Source organism: Capra hircus, chromosome 24 (genome assembly GCF_001704415.2).
Source record: "Capra hircus breed San Clemente chromosome 24, ASM170441v1, whole genome shotgun sequence".
NCBI classification, from domain to species: domain Eukaryota; kingdom Metazoa; phylum Chordata; class Mammalia; order Artiodactyla; family Bovidae; genus Capra; species Capra hircus.
In genome coordinates, this window is record NC_030831.1 from 36,770,221 (window position 1) to 36,796,290 (window position 26,070).

Below are 26,070 nucleotides of genomic sequence, written 5' to 3' on the forward strand. Positions count from 1 at the left end.
GTAATATTTGAATGTTTTTAATATATAAGAGTTTAATAAGGAAGGACGATAAGAAAAAAGTTTATTTTCATCAAAATTATCTTCAGGTATTTCTGCAAGTGAAGCATTTCCTTGCTTAAATTGTAAGCAAAACTGATTTTTTTTTTCTCTAAACAATATCAAAAAGCCTTTCATACATGTTATCATTATTTTCAATTTGATCTGTAATTTATTATGGATTTAAATGATTCCTTCCCATTCATTTAAAATATTTTCAGTTACAGCATATGCAGAACTTCCCACATGGCTCTGGTGGTAAAGAACCCACCTGCCAATGAACAAGACATAAGAGAAGCAGGTTTGATCCCTGGGCCGGGAAGGTCTCCTGGAGGAGGGCATGGCAACCCACTCCAGTATTCTTGCCTGGAAAATCCTCATGGACAGAGGAGCCTGGTGGGCTACAGTCCATAGCGTTGCAAAGAGTCAGACATGACTGAAGTGACTTAGCACAGCACAGCACAGCAAATGCAATATGTCAAAACTGTTCTTCGGAGGCGACTCAACGCCAAAATGTCACTCAATTTTTTTTAAATTAACCCTGCTTATTTCACAGTTCTGTAGAGAAAGACACTGTTTTCTGGTGTATGTGCATAAATGGTCCATATAACTTCACTATGCATTTTAGAAAATGTATTCTCCACTCAACATCTTGGCAAGATAATTCAGAGTATATTATGAGTCTTCAAGTAACTTTTAGGATTGAATAAAATGACAGCCACTTTAAGCCTCATTTGAGTCTTCATCACTTACGTAGGATTTAAAATGTTGATTAAATGAGACCCTGTTGTTCCCTACTTGGTTGAGTTGCAGCAGAGTGTGGTTCATTTAAAGAGTTTTGACCAAATGTCAGAAGCTATTTTGTATATTAATTAAGATATGAGTAGCTTATTTGAAGACAATGTCAAGACTCTCCAGAATGGATTATTAGCAATTCTTCACTACCACGGAGTATGCCATTTGAACAATAACATTAAGAATCATTTGTTTGTCTACCTGCCTCGTTGTACTGGCTGAGACACTTCTAATATAATGTTCAGTCTAAGGTCAGAAGCACAATGGTAATCTCAGCAGAGCTTCCCCATACCTACTTATTGTGTTTAGAAGCAAGTGGTAAAGAAAGCCAATGTATAAAGAAAACAGGAAAGAGCTGGAGACATTAATTAACAAGCTTCTTGTCCCATGATATTAGTCCTATTATTCCATTTTTAAAATCCTGTTATGAGGAAATAATGGTTCGTTGCAGTTTTTCTATTTCCCTCTAGCTGACTGAATCAGCTCCCTTGTATGTGCTCAGTGGACCAGCCTCAAAACTCATTCTTTACCAAATTAGTCATCATATCCACTTTACTTTCTTCCCAATGTCTTTTTCTTCCTAATGTCTTTCAAACCCATCTGTTATTTCTATTAGTATCACTCCAGCTCCCCTGGATGACCCCCCATCCAGGTTTTTATCTATAATCATTTGTCTTATAGGCCTAAAGTCACCTTCATTCATTATCCATCTTCTGTTTTCAACAACAGTCTGCAGTTCTCTTTTATCTGTAGGTTAATGTTCAGTAGCACCTATAAATTGATGTCTACAAACTACTTGCCAAGCCCTCCTCCCACCATGTGTACCAGTCCATTCTTACGGTGCATTCTCTCTCCCCTATTTCTACCCTAACTTGACTGTCCTCCAAAATCTACCAGTTTAATTCTTATCCAGCCTTTAAAGGTCAGATTACATTTAATGTCTTCAGCTATCACCTGATCATAGTAACCAAATGGAACTGGCACTAATTATATTTTCCGCTGTCACAGAATACCTGGAGTCTTTATAACATCTTTATGGATGTTATAGCATCCGTATCTCAGTTCTCTAAGAAGGTTAAGAATGTCTTGAGGACAGGTGTTTCTCCTAGCATCCTGCTGAATAATCAAACATCATGATCAAACATCATGAGACTAATGGATAACTGTGTGGTATTATTATCATTTTTAAAAATTTATTAGCTTATTTGCCTAAAAATCCCTTAGAAACTTCAACAGCAGCAGGAATAATGTTTACAAACACAGACTCAAAAAAAAAAAGTTCAAGAAAGGAAAGTAATGAGTATTTCATCACAGGAGATACTTAAAAGCTGAACATAAATGGACTTTGTCAGGTATCCCACACTGGTGTTGCACTTGACCTCAAAGTTACCACTTAGATAAAGAATCATATCCTAAAGAATTAGAAGGAGGGAGGGTCTTTTTTCTTAGGAACCTCTTAACGTTACTCCTGATTTTCAGAAATTTAAGGCACAGGCCAATGAAAACACACTCATCATTAGCATACCTTGATATTAAGGTCAAAGTAAATATGACTACAGCCGTGAAATTAAAAGATGCTTGCTCCTTGGAAGAAAAGTTATGACCAACCTAGACAGTACATTAAAAAGCAGAAAAATAAAATAAAATAAATAAAAAATAAAAATAAAAAGCAGAGACATTTACTTTGCCAACAAAGGTCAGTCTAGTCAAAGTTATGCTTTTTCCAGTAGCCATATATGGATGTGAGAGTTGGACTATAAAGAAAGCTGAGCACCAAAGAATTGATGCTTCTGAACTGTGGTGTAGGATAAGACTCTTGAGAGTCCCTTGGACTGCAAGGAGATCCAACCAGTCCATCCTGAAGGAAGTCAGTCCTGAATATTCATTGGAAGGACTGATGCTGAAGCTGAAACTCCAATACTTTGGCCATCTGATGGGAAGAACTGACTCATTGGAAAAGACCCTGATGCTGGGCAAGATTGAAGGCAGGAAGAGAAGGGGATAACAGAGGATGAGATTGTTGGATGGCATCACCGACACAGTGGACATGAGTTTGAGTAAACTCTGGGAGTTAGTGATGGACAGGGAGGCCTGGTGTGCTGCAATCCATGGGGTCACAAAGAGTCAGGCACGACTGAGTGACTGAACTAAACTGAACTGAAGTATGACTGGCTTTTTCTTATTCTTTTTTTTCCTGAAGACTTTTTCCTAATTTCTTAGATCCAAAAGAAACACTTCCAAACAATGCAAAGGAAAACTCCTCTTGATGTGGAGGGGGATTACAAGTGTGAAATAAAATTCATATTTTATGGTAAAATAAGAAAAATTTAAACAAAAAAAATTCTGTACCCTTTGGCCTTCCTCTCTCTACCCACTGTGTATTGTGTACCTGCATTAGGCATCAATCAAACCTCCCCGTCAGCAGAAATGCCTGCCCAAAGGTAAAGAACAACATTCTCCTAACATCCGTAAGGCAGTTCCTTAAAGGTGACAGTCATTCTTGATCTTGTAAGGGGTCACATGGTGCTTAGATCTGGGTTATGTAAACTATTTGATGTACAGCCCCCATCTCAAAAAACTTCTAAAACTGTGCCTTGACTTCTTTTTCTTTTAACTCTTTGTTTTATATTGGAGTATATTATATTGATATTTTATATTGGAGTATATTATATTGATTAACAATGTTGTGACAGCTTCAGGTGGACAGCAAAGGGACTCAGTCATACATATACAAGTATTCATTCTCTCCCAAACTCCTCTCCCATCCAGGCTGTCACATAACACTGGGCAGAGTTCCATGTGCTATACAGTTGGTCCTTGTTGGTTATCCGTTTTAAATTTAGCAGTGTGCAGATGGGTATAACGGACTTTTGGACTCAGAGGGAGAGGGAGAGGGTGGGATGATTTGGTAGAATGGCATTGTAACAGGTATACTCTCATGTAAGAATCAAATCGCCAGTCTATGTCCGATGCAGGATACAGCATGCTTGGGGCTGGTGCACGGGGATGACCCAGAGAGATATTATGGGGAGAGAGGTGGGAGGGGGGTTCATGTTTGGGAACGCATGTACACCCGTGGTGGATTCATGTCAATGTATGCAAAACCAATACAGTATTGTAAAGCAAAATAAAGTAAAAATAAAAATTTAAAAATAATAATAATAAATAAATAAATAAATTTAGCAGTGTGTACATGTCCATCCCAAACTGCCTAACTGTCCCTTCTCCTGATCCTTATCCCCTGGCAACCATGAGTTCATTCTCTAAATTTGTGAGTCTGTTTTTCTGTTTTGTAAATAACTGCGCCTTGACTTCTAATGAGAGGAACAGTTCACAGAACTTTCTGAGGTGCTCTTCTTGGGTTATAATCCTCAAATTTGACTCAAGTAAGATTTTCAATTTATTTCTTAGATCAACTGACTAATGTTTCAGTAACACAAGAGATCATTGTAAAATCATACATAGGTAAATTAGATGCAAGTCAATGTTCTCTTTAAATCTTTATTTCAGGTATCTTTAAACATACAACTGTGGAAATCTAAGTACTGACAACCACAGGGAAATCAACATAAAATCTCAAACATAGCTATACTCTAAGCTCTGTAAGGTCAGGGACTTTGTTCATCTAACTCAGCGATTTATACTCAGTACCTTAGACAATTTCTTGACACATAGCAGGCATTCTTGCATGAGTGTGTGATAAGTTGCTTCAGTTGTGTCTGACTCTGTGTGACCCTATGGACTTGTAGCCCAACAGGCTCCTCTGTCCATGGGATTCTCCAGGCAAGAATACTGGAATGGGTTGCCATGACCTCCTCCAGGGGATTTTCCCCACCCAGGGATCAAACCTGCATCTCTTCTGTCTCCTGCTCTGGCAGGCGGGTTCTTTACCACTAGCACCACCTGGGAAGCCCAGCAGGCATTTTTAGGCATTTGTTAATTAAATGAATGAAGGATTATAAATACATTGCACTTAGCTTGCAATTATCTTTATAATACTAATTTTACATATTATTTATTGTGATTTTAGTAACATATATAGTATTTTCTTAATTTTTCTAATTTTTTTCTTGTTTTTACAGTTGAAAACTAGCTATGGGAGAACTTCCATTTTATATGATAATGTTTCCTCTCCTCTGTTGATCATGCCAATTGCTTGCCGGTCACAGCTAAATGTTGTTGAACCTTGGGTAATCTCTATGTGCAACTCTCATATGTTTTTCCCCCTTTGGTCTATGTGATTAATGATTTTTATTTTTTTATTTGTATTTTTTTTACTAATTCTCATTTATTCCTGAGACATAGCTATTCTTGCTTGGGAGTCATTTGAGAAAGCAAGGAGGTAGGAGGGGAAGACAGGAGAAAAGAAAACAGTCTTTTGTTCACAGCATAAAACTCTTAATATCCTGTTGGGTCAACAGGAAAATGGCATATGCTAAAGAATTATATAATTGAAAGAAAATGACAAAGGCATTAAAAGAAAGGGTTCCATAATGAATCTTCTGGCAGGTTTCAGAGAAAGAGCAGCTAGGTCTTCATGGTAATAAAACACAGTGGAACTTATTGATAAAATATGGTGACAAGTGCTTTCAATATGTTCAAGAATATGGCCATTCAATAAGCATATGTTTAGAAATGCTTGAAGATGTTTAACTGGAAAATGTAATGATGTGAAAGATGACATCTATGAGTCAACAATACAATAATAACTATATTTTAAGTACTATCTTTCATTTAGGATTTAAGAAATGTAACATGAGGAATGTTATTTCTGTACTTGTATATTTTGCTGAAACTTTTTTTTTGCGCTAGTGGTAAAGAACGCTCCTGCCAGTGCAGGAGACATAAGAGATGCAGGTTCAATCCCTGGGTTGGGAAGATCCCCTGGAGGAGAGCATAGCAACCCACTTCAGTGTTCTTGTCCGGAGAATCCCATGGACAGAGGAGCCTGATGTGCTATAGTCCATGGGGTTGCAAATAGCTGGACATGACTGAAGTGACTTAGCACACACAGGATTTTCTTAAGTAAAGAGTAAAATTTTTAGGAGCTTGATGCCATTTCACTTAATGCTATGATTTGAACATTTTAGCATTATTATTAAAAATGACCAAAACAAAGGTAGGGTCACAGATGTAAATGCCAGAGCTAATGACTGTGACATGAATATACTATGGAAACAGCACGGCTCAGTAACTAAGCCACAGATTAGAAACTGACATTTAACATTTAATTCTGATTATTTTCTGGGTGCTTGGCAACCCACTCCAGTATTCTTGCCTGGAGAATCCCAGGGACAGAGGAGCCTCGTGGGCTGCCGTCTATGGGGTTGCACAGAGTCGGACACGACTGAAGCGACTTAGCAGCAGCAGCAGCAGCAGCTGTATTTCTTAACAGCAAACTATATAACACTGCATTAACTTATCCAAGTGAATAGCAAAAATGGTGCAAATAAGGCAAAATAACAAATAACTTTCCATTATATATAATTTTTAAATTGAAAATGTCTTAAATTTTACATTACGATATGTTAATATGGTTGTTGTGTTAGAGAAAAGCCATGCCTCACAAATATATGATGAAATTACACATAAGACATTTGAAAAGCTGGTTTGTTTGTTTGTTTTCTTCCTACTAACCAGTTCAATCATCGTTATAACAGCACCCATCTCAGCGACAACCTCCATGGAGGAAGCTGCCTTTTTCTGTGTTGCCTGGCTCCGGTTCAAACACTCCCACATTGAAAGAAAATATGATTTTAAGCTGAGAAAATATTTCAAACTTTCTGTCTTTCATGTTACCTATAATCCATAGGGTCGCCAACAGTCAGACATGACTGAAGAGACTTAGAAGACATGCACAGCTCTTCACATGTCAACCATACTTCATTTAAGTGTTTACCTTTATTTCTTTTAATATTATTATTATTGGCCTTGCCACTCGGCTTGTGGGATCTTAGTTCCCTGACAAAGTATCAAACCCCATTCTTTCATGGGTTCTTGGCAATGAAGATGAGGTTGTAACCACTGGACTGCTAGGGAAGCCTTTAATACATTTTTTAAACATTTTAAAGTGTTTTCCTTAAAGACTGAAATGGCGATACCAACAAAATACTTACGATAGAGACTATGATAATGCCATTAAACATTAATAACAGTTACTCCAGATGAACACATGTACACCCTGTATTTTTCAGTATCCTCATTTGAAAAGTGAAAAAGATAAGGAGGTTAAAACACCTAACTATGAGCTAACTGTGGAGAGTAACCAAGGGTATTGTCATTCAGATACTAGCAGAATGCCCCCCAAACATTAACTGTTCTACTCCACTCCCACCTCCAAAACTTCCATTTTTCCATAAAACCTGAAATGCAGCAGGGTAGTATTTGTCATCAGCTTTCTAGATGCAACCATGGTATTTCACTGCTTCTGCAAATCTCACTATTGGCTGCCGATAACTTGTGTCGTTAAACTTCTTGGTGGACCCAGGCATTATCTAGCGAGTGTGTAATAATTCTAACTTAACATTATATAACCTGACTTAATATAAACTGACGTTGGTTCCACATGTATCTTATGTTGATGCACAGAGTCAACACGAGGGAGATTGTTAACTCCAGTAGATTGTCCTCTAGTAGGTTACAGATGTAAAGCATTACATTGCTCTGAAGGAACAAAACACTAAGGTTATAAAGAGTGGGCTTTGTTTCTTGGTTAAATCTTATGCTTTCTTGTCCATTCATTTTAATAAACTCATCTGTAATTGTATTGTGTTGATGCTGGGGCTTCCTCAGTTGCTCAGATGGTAAAGAATGTGCCTGCAATGGAGGAGACCCAGGTTTGATCTCTGGGTCAGGAAGACCCCCTGGAGAAGGGAATGGCTATCCACTCCAGTGTTCTTGCCTGGAGAATTCCATGGATAGAAGAGCCTGGTGGACTACAGTTCAGGGGATCACAAAGAGTCAGACACAGCTGAACAACTAATATTTCACTGTATTGATACCAGCTGCTGAGCTTAAGGCAGATGAAGAAAGAAAAAGTCAGTCGTGTCTGACTCTTTGCAACCCCATGAACTGTAGCCCACCAGGCTCGTCTGTCCATGGGATTCTCCAGGCAAGAACACTGGAGTGGGTAGCCATTCCCATCTGCAGGGGATCTTCCCAGGATAAATAAGGTGAGCCATTTCAATCAAGGAACTCTCAGAAAAATACAGAGGCACACATTAAAACAAGTAGGTACAGTGTAAGGAGTTAAATGATGTAACTGAATCAATGTTTTAAGCATAGTAGAAATGGAGGGGTTCATAACTAGACACTGGGACGTGAAGCAAACTTCACTGAAAACGAGGCATTTTAACTCACAGAATCAGAACAGTTAGGATCAAGAAGATAGTAAAGTGAAGAAAATTCTAGACAAGAGGAGCAAGCCCTGTGTGGCAAGAGTCTAACATTGAGTTTTGATGCTGCTTTTCTTTGCTCATAGGAGGAGAAACAGAAAAAGCAATAGAGCCCAGAGATGTGAATGACAAGAGCTAAAATATAAGCTCAGAAAGGGAGTAACTCCAGGGAAGACTGGAGGGCACGTCTCAGGCTGCCAAGGGAGACAGTTCCAGCAAACTGGCCACATACAGAAATAGAGGGTGAGGATGTAGAAAAATGACTGACAAAATTATTAGGATGTGAATCCCAACAGGATAAGTTGATCCAGAATCTACATCCTGACTTACATACGCTTTAAGCTGAGTGGTTTTGCAAAATCCTAGGTAAATAGCAAAAACTCCAGAAATACAAAAGGATACTCATACAATCAGTTTAGTTCAGTTCAATTGCTCAGTCATGTCCAACTCTTTGCAACCCCATGGACTGCAGCACGCCAGGCTTTCCTTTCCATCACCTACTCCCAGAGCTTGCTCAAACTCATGTCCACAAAGTTGGTGATGCCATCTAACCATCTCATCCTCTGTCATCCCTTTCTCCTCCTGCCTTCAGTATTTCCCAGCATCAGGGTCTTTTCCAATGAGTCATTTCTTCCCTGGTGGCTCAGATGGTAAAAAGTTTTCTTGCAGTGCTGGAGACTGGGGTTCCATCCCTGGGTTGGGAAGATCTGCTGGAGAAGGAAATGGCAACCAACTCCAGTTCTTGCCTGGGAAATCTAATGGACAGAGGAGCCTGGCGGGCTACAGTCCAGGCTACAGTTCACGACTGAGCAATTCATATAATAGGAATCGGAAATACAAAATAGTAGGAAAGACTATAAGGAACATCAAGAGAAATGAATGTATCAAACATGTATTAATATATTCTTAAATTACATAATGCCAGTGTTACTATTTCTGATAGGTCCTAAATATCTTTAGTTCACACTTTGAAATCCAGGGTAATTGAGATTTTCACCAAGCCCCCAGTGATCCAATCATGAAAGCCTAATTCTGCAGAGCATATGTCTTGAATTCTTGGCTGTATTCCAAAGCTGCCTTTCTTCACCCAAAGTCTGACCTCGAGTGTGTGAGTTCAACTGTGTGTAACCTGGGGGCATACCTCAGTGCAAGCACCTAATGCGGCTCGAGCTGGGCAGCAGCAGTTCAATAAATATTGATTGATGGCAATAGAGACAGTATCACTCTGCTTAGATACGCTGTCACCTGCCTGCAGGAAATTGCTGACAGCCTGCTCTATTCAGAACAGTTGTCATGGCAGCAGAAATTAAACACCAGCAAACTTGAAGCTACACAAAAGTCATGGGACAACATTGCTCAGAAACCTGCATCATTCATGACTTTCTGTATTGTCTCAACACAAAGAACAGGCTGAGAATCTTCAATATGTCTGCATGGTGAGCAGCAAAACTCTGGAGGCCAGACCATGCCTCTCATGGGATTATGGTCTTTCAAAGTGAAGCTAAAGCAAAGTTACTAATTCTTGCAGTGGAGGACAGTGAAGCACATAGTCCTTTCTCAGGTTTCAGCCTCAGTACAAAGAAGGGAGAACTTTCCTGGACTCCTCGAAGCCATACTGGAAAGAAGATGTCTAGATTCTTATATGTACCTTGCCAGGATTAAAGCAGACTTCCTAGGTGGTACTAATGATAAGTGCATTTGATCCCTGGGTCAGGAAGATCTCCTGGAGACAGAAATGGCCACCCACTCCAGTATTCTTGCCTAGGAAATCTCGTGGACAGAGGAGCCTGATGGGCTATAGTCCATGGGGTCACAGAGTCAAACATGACTTAGCACACAGGCAAAACTTAGCCATTCTACTCATTGAATAAAATGATTTTTTTCCTCCAAAAGCGATATTTGCAAAAACTGTCTTCTATGAAAAAAATAAATAAGTAAAAGCCATGAAGAACTAATAGGTGGAATTTCCATTTTTTGCCATTTGGAATGCAGAGATCCAGATATCTTCTTTTACTTACATGTATGAGTGAGTGAAAGTCTTTTGGTCGTGTCCAACTCTTTGCAATCCTATGGACTATACAGTTCATGGAATTCTCCAGGCCAGAATACTGGAGTGGGTAGCCTTTCCCTTCTCCAGGGGATCTTTCCAAGCAAGGAATCAAACCCAGGTCTCCTGCATTGCAGCAGGACTCTTTACCAGACATAAGGGAAGCCCAAGAACACTGGAGTGGGTAGCCTATCCCTTCTCCAGTGGATCTACCCAACCCAGGAACTGAACCGGTGTCTCCTGCATTGCAGGAGGATTCTTTACCAACTGAACTATCAGGAAATCTCACGTATACCTATATATATCTATATCTGTGTAGCTATAGATCTGAACATACCAATATAGATATAAAATGCTAGAGAAATATTTGTAGACAAATCTTTTTGAATGCATGTGTGAGTTGAAAAAAGTAATCAACTTAAACTAAAAATAAGTATATAATCATGGTGGGAACACAGAATTAAGTGGAAGAATAAAGTTTCGCGCACTTGAAGCCTTTCATTGAACCAGAGAAACTCACGTATTTTCTTCTCATCTTGTGGGTGTTGAAAGTGCAGAAGACAAAACAGAGACATCCTCTGATAGGGAAATAATAGAAGCAACTCCTCTCTATTGCCCTCCCCACTTTCCTTTAAAGCCAAAAACCTGAAGGAATTTGTGTGGATTTGTAGGGTAGGAGGGAGAAAAGACCACCAGGAAAACTCAAGTCTTGATGTTAATTAAAGAGTAAAAATAACTCTCCCTGAGAATGAAAACTTCATTAGGTCTCATATGAGTTTACAGCCAAACTTCAAATTTATTAGGATTTTTTTATTAATTTAGGCCAGGAACTAAGTGTAAAGTGACCTCCAATGATATACCGCGTCCTGATCTCATAACATTGCTCACCTGGAAAGTGTGGATTGGACAGAGAATTTCTAGGATCAATCCCTTGTGCAATTTGAATTTTGAAAACCTGTATTATAAAATTTTTTAAATGAAGTGGTCCTAGACCAAGAGTATCTGTAGTATGTTCCTGGTCAAGAATTGCTTATAGAACTGTTCCCAGAATCCATGGATGTATGGAGAAGGGCTCTTTAGAAAATATCAGAAAAACTAGAGTATAAAATAAAGACATTCCATAAACAAAACTCTTCCTGCTTTGTGAGATAACACACAGCAACTGTCTTGAAGACCTCATCCATTATTCTGAAACCAGAGTGGCTGTTTTATAATGTATAGTAATATGACCAATTTTATGCTCATGTTATTCATGATTTCTTTGGTCGCTAAAAGATACCTTGAAATCAGTTCAGTTCAGTTGCTCAGTCGTGTCAGACTCTTTGCGACCCCATGAATCGCAGCATGCCAGGCTTCCCGGTATTTCACGAACTCCCGGAGTTCACTCAGACTCACGTCCATCGAGTCCGTGATGCCATCCAGCCATCTCATCCTCTGTCGTCCCCTTTTCCTCCTGCCCCCAATCCCTCCCAGCATCAGGCTTTTCCAATGAGTCAGCTCTTTGCAGAAAGTGGCCAAAGTACTGGAGTTTCAGCTTTAGCATCATTCCTTCCAAAGAAATCCCAGGGCTGACCTCCTTTAGAATGGACTGGTTGGATCTCCTTGCAGTCCAAGGGACTCTCAAGAGTCTTCTCCAACACCACAGTTCAAAACCATCAATTCTTCAGTGCTCAGCTTTCTTCACAGTCCAACTCTCATATCCATACATGACCGCAGGAAAAACCATAGCCTTGACTAGATGGACCTTAGTCAGCAAAGTAATATCTCTGCTTTTCAATATACTATCTAGGTAGGTCATAACTTTCCTTCCAAGGAGTAAGCGTCTTCTAATTTCATGGCTGCAGTCACTACCTGCAGGGATTTTGGAGCCCCCAAACATAAAGTCTACCACTGTTTCCACTGTTTCCCCATCTATTTGCCATGAAGTGTTGGGACCAAATGAGAAAAGGAAAGATATAAGCATCTGAATGCAGAGTTCCAGAGAATAGCAAGGAGAGATAAGAAAGCCTTCTTCAGTGATCAGTGCAAAGAAACAGAGGAAAAGAACAGAATGGGAAAGACAAGGGATCTCTTCAAGAGAATTAGAGATACCAAGGGAACATTTCATGCAAAGATGGGCTTGATAAAGGACAGAAATGGTATGGACCTAACAGAAGCAGAAGATATTAAGAAGAGGTGGCAAGAATACACAGAACTGTAGAAAAAAGATCTTCACGACCCAGATAATCACGATGGTGTGATCACTCATCTAGAGCCAGACATCCTGGAATGTGAAGTCAAGTGGGCCTTAGAAAGCATCACTACAAACAAAGCTAGTGGAGGTGATGGAATTCCAGTTGAGCTATTTCAAATCCTGAAAGATGATGCTGTGAAAGTGCTACACTCAACATGCCAGCAAACTTGGAAAACTCAGCAGTGGCCACAGGACTGGAAAAGGTCAGTTTTCATTCCAATCCCAAAGAAAGGCAATGCCAAAGAATTCTCAAACTACTGCACAATTGCACTCATCTCACATGCTAGTAAAGTAATGCTCAAAATTCTCCAAGCCAGGCTTCAGCAGTACATGAACCGTGAACTTCCTGATGTTCAAGCTGGTTTTAGAAAAGGCAGAGAAACCAGAGATCAAATTGCCAACATCCTCTGGATCATGGAAAAAGCAACAGAGTTCCAGAAACACATCTATTTCTGCTTTATTGACTATGCCAAAGCCTTTGACTGTGGGGATCACAAGAAACTGTGGAAGATTCTGAGAGAGATGGGAATACCAGACCATCTGACCTGCCTCTTGAGAAATCTGTATGCAGGCCAGGAAGCAACAGTTAGAACTGGACATGGAACAACAGACTGGTTCCAAATGGGAAAGGGAGTGAGTCAAGGCTGTATATTGTCACCCTGCTTATTTAACTTCTATGCAGAGTACATCATGAGAAAGGCTGGGCTGGAAGAAACACAAGCTGGAATCAAGATTGCCGGGACAAATATCAATAACCTCAGATATGCAGATGACACCACCCTTATGGCAGAAAGTGAAGAGGGACTAAAAAGCCTCTTGATGAAAGTGAAAGAGGAGAGTGAAAATGTTGGCTTAAAGCTCAGAATTCAGAAAACGAAGATCATGGCATCCGGTCCCATCACTTCATGGGAAATAGATGGGGAAACAGTGGAAACAGTGTCAGACTTTATGTTTTGGGCTCCCAAATCACTGCAGATGGTGATTGCAGCCATGAAATTAAAAGACACTTACTCCTTGGAAGAAAAGTTATGACCAACCTAGGTAATATATTCAAAAGCAGAGACATTATTTTGCTGACTAAGGTCTGTCTAGTCAAGGCTATGGTTTTTCCTGTGGTCATGTATGGATGTGAGAGTTGGACTTTGAAGAAGGCTGAGCGCCGAAGAATTGATGCTTTTGAACTGTGGTGTTGGAGAAGACTCTTGAGAGTCCCTTGGACTGCAAGGAGATCCAACTAGTCCATTCTGAAGGAGATCAGCCCTGGGATTTCTTTGGAGGGAATGATGCTAAAGCTGAAACTCCAGTATTTTGGCCACCTTATGCGAAGAGTTGACTCATTGGAAAAGACTTTGATGCTGGGAGGGATTGGGGGCAGGAGGAGAAGGGGACGACAGAGGATGAGATGGCTGGATGGCATCACCGACTCGATGGGCGTGAGTCTGAGTGAACTCCGGGAGTTGGTGATGGACAGGGAGGCCTGGCGTGCTGCGATTCATGGGGTCGCAAAGAGTTGGACACAACTGAGTGACTGAATTGAACTGAACTGAGCTGAACTGATGGGACCAGATGCCATAATCTTCGTTTTCTGAATGTTGACCTTTAAGCCAACCTTTTCACTCTCCTCTTTCACTTTCATCAAGAGGCTTTTTAGTTCCTCTTCACTTTCTGCCATGAGGGTGGTGTCATCTGCATATCTGAGGTTATTCATATTTCTCCTGGCAATCTTGATTCCAGCTTGTGCTTCTTCCAGCCCAGCATTTCTCATGATATACTCTGCATATAAGTTAAATAAGCAGGGTCACAGTATACAGCCTTGAAATCAGAACTGCCTCTAAAAATTAGGAATGAAGGACCTAACACTTCAGAGGCCTATGCATGTATTTGATTTCTTATTTTTAAAGAACTCACTAATTTCTGAAACAAAGCAAAACAAAGAACCTAAGGATGAGAAAGAAATTTTCAGGCATAAAAGTATCCAAGATTTCTGGTTGCAAGAAGGATATCTATACCTTTACATCATCTTTAAAATAGGATCCAATAAAGGAGGCCTTATAGTAATTAATTTTAATTTTCAAGCCAACTATTGTTACCTTAAGTATGTGTACACACACACACACTTGCCTTTATTCACAGAAGGTGCCAGAGTATGTACAAGACAGAGGATAAATTTACATATGTTGAGCAATGGGTCTTCACGTAGCTGGGATCTATAAACTAAAGAGTCTAAAATGATAAAACAAAAAGAGTATCCACACAGGACAACCTAGGTAGGAGCCTCTGATCCCACCATATCTAAAGAAGAAGAACACCAACTCCAGTCTTCTATCTGTGACTCTGTAAATGATATTTATTACCAGAACCTCTGAGTGAAAAAACTGGTTGTACATTTCTAATGCTAATTTATCTGTCCACACTTTGGGGAAGAGAGATCAGGTGATATCTGGAATTGATAGGTACATGTGGTTATCAGAAGACTCAGAAGCACATTTCTGTGTACACTGGTCAGGAAGTGGTCACATAAGCTCAGCAACGGGAATAGTCCCTGTGCCACAACATAGCTAGAGATGTACTCTGCGGAGAGGATTAGGGAAAACAGTTCTGCTTTCATGCAATGTAGGCAGAGTAACTGGAATACCCTCCTCTTCAAACTGGAATCTTTCCAAGTATCACATGTCTCAAACACAACTAAAAATGAAGGGTAGGGAGAAAAAGACAATTAGCATTAATGCAATGCTTACTGTTCACCAGATACTGTATTGGACATGTTTATTGATGTCATCATGCTTAATAACACCCTTATGTCAGATTTATGCTTTTATTCCCATTTAGCATATAGGGCAAAGTGAGATAAATTGCCTACGGGTTTTTAAAGCTAGAAATAGAAACACAAAGATTTAAGTCCATTTCTATTCAACCATAAATCAAGTGCACTGTACCAAACACAACAGCTATCACTCACTGAGTGTATTATGTGCCAAACCTATAGTAAATCAATTACATCCTCTTATGATAATGCTATAAATGTTCCTATAGAGAAGAAAAACACTTAGAGATTAGGTAACAACCAATGGCACAGAATTTAATAACTGAAGCCAAGATAAAAATTCATATCTGTGGATCTAAACTCTAAGTATTTATCACTGCACTTCCCGCCTCTGTATTTACAGTTCTTGCCTGGAAACTTCTACTCACTCTGGGACTGGCCAGTTTATCAGCTTTGACCCCTTGGAGTCTCAAGCTAACTAAATAAAACTGGCTCACAAAATCTACGACAGCTCATTGACCTCAGGATTTTAGCACCAGGGTAGGGCTTATAACAGCCTGTCTGATAATAGCTCCTGGGACCCAACTGTAGTTTTAAAAACTAGGGATCATTGACTTCTTGCCATAAGATAGGACATTCTAAGAAAAACCTGGAGTGCCTCTCCACAAACAAAGAACTCAGTAAGGCTGTTATAGAATTTGGGCATGAGGGTAGTGAAATGAGAAGCTTTTATTATTGTTCTTCAGTTGCTAAGTCACGTCCAACTCTTTGCAACCTCGTAAACCACAGCACGCCAGGCTCCTCTGTCCTCCACATCTCCCAGAGTTTGCTCCAATTCATGTTGATCGAGTCAGTGATGCTACCTGACCATCTCATCCTCTGTCCTCCTCTTCTTTTGCTTTCAATCTTTCCCAGCATCAGGGCCTTTTCCAATGAGTCAGTTATTCATGTCAGGTGGCCAAAGTATTGGAGCTTCAGTTTAAGCAACAGTCCTTCCAATGAACATTCAGGGTTGATTTCCTTTAGGACTGACTCTCCTTGCAGTCCAAGGGACTCTCAAGAGTCTTCTCCAACTCCACAGTTCAAAAGCATCAATTCTTCAGTGCTCAGTCTTCTTAATGGTCTAGCTCTCACATCTGTATATGATTACTGGAAAAACCAAAGCTTTGACTCTATGAACCTTTGTCAGAAAAATGAGTTTAGGTAATTTTATTAAGCAATATTTCCTCAAAGTAAAGCAGATATGTGTGTAAAGAGGCTACTACCAGTCCTGGGCTGCACAGTAGATTCAGGGCTGTGTTTCCTTGAAGGACACAATGTTAAAACAAATAAGGACTGCTGCAAGTGGAAATTCCTTCTCTGGACTCTGCAAGACTGTGTCCATGCATCTGAAACTCAGATAATTCACTTTACAGTAAGCTGTTCTGTTCATTCTTAGTGAAGTGATATCCAGCATGAACATTTTTGAGGGCCTATAGTGTTAGTCTTCACAAAACCAAATCCTGTCTTTTTGTTAAATAGCAAAGCAGTTTTTAGATTTACGGGGTTGAACAGGCAACTTTTCAAGCCTAGTTCAAAAAATGCAGATCCATCCACCCATCAAGATATGTCACAGCTCTTCTCCAGACTGCATCATTTCAGCTCCTTCCTAGTTGAACACCATTCCCATGGCCTTGGTATCTGAGTTCCCAGGGCAAGCAGAGACACTCTGAAGGCAGGATGAGGAGGGAAGGAGTGGGACAGGAGGGGGAATCACCACAGGATGATGTGCTGGGGAAGGTAAGGAGCTCCTTAGAGGGTGAGCAGTGCCCAACAATGGGCCTGTGTAGACTGGGAACAGAACATAGAGTAGATGGTCATCTGATAGGACCAAAGGAATAAACACAAAGAAGGGATCTGCCGACTCCCCTGCGCTCTGTGGATGACTGAGAAGAAGGAGAGGTCCTTCACTGGTATGTTCTTTAAGGGATGTTTTGGTGCCAAGACAATGTTAGCTTCAGGTAAGAAGAAAAGGCAGAAAACCCTGAAAAAGAAAAGGAAGGTTTTCCTCATTCAAAAAAGAGCAGAAAATGCTGGCAGGAAAAATCACATTAGTCTAGTGGTCTTCGGGAGGGAAAATGAGAGCAGTGGTGTTGAGGGTGTGTGCCTTGGATTATTTTTCAATTGCACAAGGTGTGAAAAGTAGGATACTGGAGGTTTAACCAAAGGAAAGGGTTGTGTATAAGATAAGACGTTGCTAAGGTGATGAAATTTAATTATTAGAGAAGTTTGTAGGATGCCCCACTTCCCAAGTTACCATGGTAACTTAACTCAAGCATTATGCCCTGGACATGGCAGAAATGATCCAATGTCTCTTAACACTTGCTCTCCACTCATCCTTTCTCTCTTGCAACAGAATCTTCAATTTTGGTTGGTCACATGGCTGCAAAAATAAATACTACATTTCCCAGCCTCCCTTGAAGTTAGATGTGTCCATGTGACTAATATAGAACAATAGGAGGCAAGCAGAAGTGGAGTGCAGAGCTTCTAGGAAATGCCTCGCACTGGCCATTTTTTCGAATACTTCTGCCTGTGATGGCTGGAACCTGACCCACATCCTGGACCATGAGGTAGAGGCCATGGAAGTCAGCTCAGCAACCTGGAAGGGACCCTGATAATTCTGTGAGTCATAGTACAAGAGCTGGACTGGCAACCTCAGTCATATTTCATGAGCAAGAACTAAGCATCTTATTTAATCCACTGCCATTTGTAGCTCCACAGCCACACACAAAACTAGATAACACATCAAAGAATATTCTTGAGCAAAAACATGGCACTATATTTAAAACACATGATGATTGAGTAAAAGTGTTCTAATTTTTTAATTGGAAGTAATGAACTATAATGGTCCAGAAATCAGATTCTTTCCCCAGCACCTACCATGTGTAAATATGACCAAATTACTTTGCATCTTTTTGCCTCAGTTTCCATATCTATAAAACGAGGGTAAACACAGAACCTATTCTTTAGGACTGTTATGGGGAGCAAAGGAGTTAATATTTGTGAGATGCTTAGAATAATGCCTAGCAAATAATAAGTTGCATTAACAAACCTACCTAACCTAAAAATAAAATTTTTATTTCCATGAAGAGCTAAATTTAAGGTTATACAATAGAATGTACGCTTTGATGAAGAAAACAAAGATAATAGGAGATGACACTTGATATTACTCCATACAATAATGGAAAGAAAATTTATCACTCAAGAGCCATCCTTCTGTGAATCATTCCAAATGTGTAGGCAGAACTGGCATAATTCAGTTTTAGGGTTTGCAAATGTCACTACAACTGTCAATGAAATGGAAAACTATGTAATATAGTTAAAGAAATAACCTGAAGACTCCCAAAATATCTTCCTTTCCATTAATTTGGTTGCTCACAATGCTGACTGTTCTAGTTAAATAAGGAATACTCAGTAATTATCCGATATAATTTTTCTATCTAATTTTTATATACAATCAAGGTCATAAAACAAGTCTGGAAGAAATAGACTAAATTTTTTAAAAGGTCTTCCTTCATTATTTTTGATTTCCAGCAGGAGTAAAAGTTGCAATTTGCTATGAAACTTTCACAGAAAGTTCAAAAGGTTACAGATATGGAAACTTTTCAACAGTTCTATGTGCTTATAGATTTTTTGCATAAACCAAACAGAGATATGAGAACCTCTTTTTAGTAAGGAGAATAGCTTAAAACATTCTAACTGCCAGAACCATAGTCAAGGGCTCTTTTTCCCTCATCTTCCCACTGTCAGATTTTTTTTTCCTCACCTTGATATGTTGTCTCAGTCTTTGAATGGCTTCTCTCCACAATGAGTGAAAATATGCTGGCCAGTTTGAATCTGTCATCACTCAGTATACTGAAGATACATTTATAAATAGCAAACTTGAAAGATCTAGCTGGGAAAATACAAAAGCTCAAGGAGGAATCATGCAGAATGAGCAGCTGGCCTTTCTTCTTGTCAAATGGCAGTCTATAAACTTCCTCTCTCTATGAGGTTTTTGCACCATACTGGGAAAATTCCAAATATAACTCCATCACCGGACTATCTGAAGAAGCAAAAAAAAAAAAAAAAATCCATGCTGATCCACAGTACAAAACGTATGACGTTCATATTTGTCAAAACATTTCACCTCTGCAGCCACTGAACCTGTAATGACAAGGACTAAGGATGAGTTGACAACAAGAGCACAATTAGCACTCGCTTGGTAAAATTGAAGGGAAGTTTGAAATTAATCCTTAAGAGTAAGACATACTTTTTTTAAAAAGTGCTTTTTGGACATTTAAATTATACTAAAAATGTTCCCACCATTAAGTACCTTAAGTAGTCTAAAGCTTTGATTTTCTTTTTCCTTAACCCATAGATCTTGACGATCAACAGCATTTATTAAGATCTTCTTATACTTAGAGCTTTATTGGGCACCATCTTGTATTTTATTTTCTCTTTCTTTTTTTTTTTTTTTTTTTTTGTGGTGGTGTTTAGTGGTTTAGTCGTTAAGTCATGTCCAATCCTTGTGACCCCATGGACTGTAGCCCTCCAGGCTCCTCTGTCCATGGGATTCTCCAGGTAAGAACACTGAAGTGGGTTGCCATTTCCTTCTCCAGGGGATCTTCCTGACCCAGGGATTGAACCTGGGTCCCCTGCATTGCAGGTAGATGCTTTGTTGACTGAGCTATGAGGGAATTGCTATTTACAGTGTTGTGTTAGTTTCTGCTGTACAATGAAGTGAATCAGCTATATATATACATGTATCCCCTCCCTCTTAACTTCATATTCCCCCATCCCACCCCTCTAGGTCATCACAGAGCACCCAGCTGAGCTCCTGTGCTACAGAGCGGGTTCTCACTAGCGGTCTATGTTACACATGGTCGTGTATGTATATCAATCCCAACCTCCCAATTTATCTCACCCCCTTCCCCCTACCCTGCCCGTGTCCATGAGTCTGTTCTCTACCTCTGCATTTCTATTACTGCTGAAATGCAGATATGTATTCTATCAATTTTAGCCCACATAAGCTTACAAACACAGACTTGCTGCTGAACGAGCACCATTGTTCCTGGTCTGGGCAGACAAGATTTGAAAAGATTTAATATTGTGCTGTTTGAGCTTAACAATTAGTATGGGGACAATTAACTGAAGGGGTTCTTTTTAAAATTCTCCAGGCAAGAATACTGGAGTGGGTAGCCATTCCCTTCTCCAGGGGATCTTCCCAACCCAAGGATCAAACCCAGGTCTCCTGCATTGCAGGTGGGTTCTTTACCATCTGAGCCAATTTGAAGAAAACTTCAAAAATCTTTGATGGTGATTCACATTCTACAGAATAAGCCACATATAGATCATTAACATCACTAAATTCTGAATCTTTTTTTTTTTAGAAAATATGGGAAGATCATTCTTCTGGTTTGAGATAGGCATACTAACTGCTCGTAATGTAACTATCTCAACTCCTTATCACGAAGATGAAATATTAAGTAAGGTAAACTAAGATCAAGAATCAACATTATGACAAAAAAAAAAAAAAACAAGGATTACATGTAAAGCAAGCGAAACACATTTAAAATGTCTAACTTTGGACTATCTTATTGGGCTTGTGAGGCAGCTCACTAAATGTAAGGTTTTCATTCATCTCCTCAGTCTGTTCTTGGATCAGCAAACCGAAAATGAGATGCTGGTTCTTTTTCTCTGGGAAGGCTGCTCTTAAAGTTGCCTCCTTTTTATCCTCCATTTTTTCTCTTTATCTTCCTTGCCAGGTACTGGAACTTCAGAAAGTGATCACGGTGAGTATCAGCTCTGAAGAGGTGATGTATGAGGGCATGGAGGTGGACATGTAGTGAAGGAAGTTGCTATTGTGGCACATTGAATTCTGGGAACTCAGCTTCTCCAAGGCCAAAATCCTCAGGGGAGTGAGGCATAGAGTTAGGGCATGAGAGCTCTGTTAGCAATTCTATTAGATTCTGAGGTTGTAGTTTTTTTCATATATTTATTTGCTCAAAATTTCAAAAAGACATGAAGCAGAAGTAGGATATAATTCCACAGATATTGCATCATCTAGAATGTTCAATTTATAGATGAATACATCAACTTCTAGTTTGGATCTCAATATGGAAAAAATAATAAAACTGATTGAATGAAAAATAGACCTATGACAATGTATATAAGCTTATGTTTGAAAACACTTGACAATGTATCAACAGGAAAAAAGACCAATATGAGGTCTATCAAATATACTGTAAATAAAGAGAAATAAGCATCATTTGAGCTCCCCAAGGAAGAGTACACTTCTGAGATTAACCACCTATTTTCAACACAAGCAGTTTTTAGAAAATGTGTACTCAGAAAGCCAAATACTTAAAAAGTAAGAGATTTAGAATAATAAAAAAGCAGAAGGAGATTATTTTGAAAGTTTTAGAGTAGATAGCTGTTGTTTTGCTTGTTCAGCCTCACTTTTCTTTTTTTGGCGATAACAAAGGCCTTCTCTTTGTATCTGGAAATGCTCTTCCATATGGCGAGACTGTCAATCACCTGCTGGTTTCCATGTCTTCTGAAATGAGGCTGGATCATCTGTCTCCATATCCTTGAGATACACTGAAAGGTCCAGAGGAGGCCACGCCCAGAGCAAAAGTCCTTTTATCAGGCGCAAGCAGAATCCTGGAGAGTGGAATCTCTGCCTTTCTGAGATCATGGGTTGCAAGGAATCACATGAGACAGGCAGTGCTTATGCGCTCATTTATCTCACAATCTAAGAGTTAGACATGTCAACTCAAATTAACAGATGAGATGAGGACTCAGATTAACAGCCTCTTCCAGTTCAGTCAGGAATTAAGCAGAATATTGAGAACTTTCAGCAGGTATCACTAACTTTGGATTATTAAGAAAATAACACAAGACTTTTGTTTTGGCTGAAGTACAGTCAACTTATAAATATTAATTTTAAGTATACAACATAGTGATTTGATATTTTTATAGATCACACTTGAAATAAGAAAAATCCTTTATTTTTGCCCTTTTAATGAATAGCTTAACTTTTGAAGATCATATGCTTCTAAACATTTAATCATAGAAAAAATAAATGGCTTGCTATTCCCCAGTCTGGCTTCTCTAGTGGCTCAGTGGTAAAGTAATTGCCTGCCAGCGCAGGAGACATGGGTTTGAACCCCTGGGTAGAGAAGATCCCCTAGAGAAGGAAACGGCAACTGACTCCAGTGTTGGGAAATCCTATGGACAGAGGAAGCCTGGCTGGTGGGCTACAGTTCATGGGGCCGCCAAAGAGTCAGACAGGACTTAGTGACTAAACAACAACAATCTCCCAGTCATTCAATCTTGCTCAGATTCACTTTTCCAGAGTCTAGAAAAAGACTCATGAAAAGAGAATAAAATAATTCCCAATCATCATGTAACGACTTTGAGTATATGCAAGAATGCATGTGCCTTAGATTTAAATAGTGCTTCTGTATCAACCACTTTGCAAAGGAAAGCAGCTGTCTTCATCTCAAGCTTCTCAGAGATGGTACTTGCAGTACTGTTACTACTGCCATGCTCTCTGTCACAGCATATGTCAGCAGCAGAGCAGTTACCTAAGCAACACCTGCCCTTGAACATGAGCTACAATATTGGAAAATCCTTCTACTGCTTTTGCCTTGATTTATTCTACCAACTTATTCCATGTTCACTCTCCGGGCTGGGATGATATGTGAAAATGTGACCATCGACCGCGACTTACACAATCCACATCAGTGGTATACCAGCCCTTGAATAAGCCAAGAATTCAGATTCTTTGCCCAGATCAACAATATTAGCCATGAAAACAAAGCTGCCTGCAGCAGCCCACCTGTTATTAAAATGTATGTGACAGACTATTCACACTCATCTGCCACCTGTCAATGAATCATTTGGCAGGAAATTTTCTCCAATGTTATAATGTAATTTTCACATACACCCACAACACCCAGGGTAAAAGCAAAACAAAAATCTGTATTAAGAACTAATACGTGCCAGAAATATTCATTAAAAATATTCTACTGGATTTAGTCCTGCAAGATAGCCTATAAATTTCCTCCCTTTTCAAATGAAACACTATTCAGAGAAGTTACTAAGGGCTTCCCTGGTAGCTCAGACAGTAAAGAATCTGCCTGCAATGCAGGGGACCTGGGTTCGATCCCTGGGTCAGGAGGATCCTTTGGAGAAAGGAATGGTTACCCACTCCAGTATTCTTGCCTGGAAAATTCCATCGACAGAGAAGCCTGGCAGGCTACAGTCCATGGGGTCACAAAGAATTGCACACTACTGAGCAACTAAACACACACATATACAATAAGTTGACCAAGGTCACCAACAAGCAAGGGACAGAGGCAGGAAGCAAAGCTCAGGCTTATAAGCCAGGACAAGCCTCTCTCTGTACTGCAACTACTTCTCAGAGTTTTATGATGGGTAATGTATATCTTAATGCAGTTTTGTTGTTTTTGTTAATATACAAAAGAAGTTTTAAAAATATGCAGGTTCTGTTGGACTATGAAATTCAGTCTCTCCAAACATGTAAGACCTTAGACCTCATCCATTTCACCTACAATCAGTGCAATAAGCTCTCCCACCATGGCCTCACTGGTGGTTACCCAATCTCTGAACACAGTGACAAAGAACACACTGAGTTATAAAACAGGTCATTCAATGTTTGGAAATTCCCAAACATAGGAAAGTTTTTAAATCTACACTGAGAGACTTCCCTGGTGGTCCAATAGTTAAGAGTCCATCTTCCACCGCAGGGGTTGCAGGTTTGATCCTTGGTCAGGGAGCTAAGTTTCCACATGCCTCATGGCCAAAAAACCCAAACATGTCACAGAAGCAGTATAGTAACAAATCCAATGAAAACTTTAAAAATGGTCCATAGCAAAAATATCTTTAAAATTTTTCTTAATTTAACTTTAGCTTTTTATTTTGTATTGGGGTATAGCCAATTGACAATGTTGCAGTAGTTTCAGGTGGACAGTGAAGGGACTCAGCCATGCATACAAATGTATCCATTTTCCCTCAAACCCTCCTCCCATCCAGGCTGGCACATAACATATGTATGGCACATGGGAACATAATGTTATGTGTGTCTTTAAAAAAATTTTTAACTACATCGAGCAAAATTTTCCCTGTATTAGTTGCCTATCTTTCATAATCTCAAGTCACACTGAATTAAGTAAGAACTTATTTCACATAATGATTCTTTCAAAATCAAAAGACAGCATGAATTTCTCTGAAAGTCTGCCTCTGGGTGGGATCGACGCTGCGTCTTTGAATGGTTCCCCAAAGGCATGGTTTCCAGCCTCTGCTTATCTAGCATCCATGAAAGAACACAATATGCCAGCTGTGGACTGACTAATACAACAGGGTAACAGGAGAAATGTCTCACAAATTGCTCTAGACACCATATTTCTGTTTATATAGACTAAAATTAAATCTGTTATTTTTCTGTATGCCAATCATGCCACACTGTTGACTCATAATGACTGAGCTTAGTTAAAACCCTTGATCTCTTGTGAATAGCTAATAAGTCAGAACAGAGCATAATAGTTATTATTTAAACTGAGATTTAGGAGTTAATTGCCTATCTATTGTTAGTTTCAGGATTAACTGTGCATTTTTTAAGGATTATAGTTCTTTAAAAGCATAATCTATAGCAATAACTGAGATACCTTTTTCATGTGTCTACAATTTCTCAGGCATTACAAGTCTTAGTTAATGAATGTTCACAACCACCCTGTGAATTGGATATTATCATTTACTTTTTATGTACAAGGAGAGCTAGAGTCAGACAGATGAAGGGCCCACAGAGCAGGGGCTTCAGTGAGATTTAAATCCGGGTGCGTCTGATTCTAAACTCTTAGTTCTTTTCAGTATTGTACAGTCCTTCTCCAGCTTTATGTCATTCCGTAAATATGATGCGTCTCATCTATAACTTTATTAATTAATGATTAAACATAAAACAACAAAATCAGAATAAAATGCAGGTAATAGGGAAAAAATGGAAACAGAGACAGATTTTATTTTCTTGGGCTCCAAAATCACTGAGGACGGTGACTGCATCCGTGACATTAAAAGACACATACTCCTTGGAAGAAAAGCTATGACAAACCTAGACAATGTATTAAAAAGCAGAGACATCACTTTGCCAACAAAGGTCTGTCAAGTCAAAGCTATGGTTTTTCCAGTAGTCATGTACAGATGTGAAAGCTGGACCATAAGGAAGGCTGAACACCAAAGAACTGATGCTTTCGAATTGTGGTGCTAGAGAAGACTCTTGGGAGTCCCTTGGACAGTAAGATCAAACCAGTCAACCCTAAGGGAAATTAACCCTAACTATTCATTGGAAAGACTGATGCTGAAGCTGAAGCTCCAATATGTCGGCCACCAAATTGGCAAAGACCCTGATGCTGGGAAAGATTGAAGGCAGGAGGAGAAAGGGGCAACAGAAGATGAGATGGTTAAATAGCATCACCAACTCAATGGACATGAGTTTGAGCAAACACCTGGAGATAGTGAAGGACAGAGAAGCCCGGTGTGCTATAGTCCATGGGATCACAAAGAGCTAGACACAATTTAGTGACTGAACAACAATAAGGACCCCCTATAAGGCTTAAAAAATGTAGAAGTCAAAATCTTTACAGTATGAAATCCACTTAGCATTTTTGTTTTGTTCAGCTTTATCTTTCTTACTTGCAAGGGTATCACAATAGTCTTGGCCAAATGCTTTACAGGCTCTTAATTTTATCTCTTTATTTTG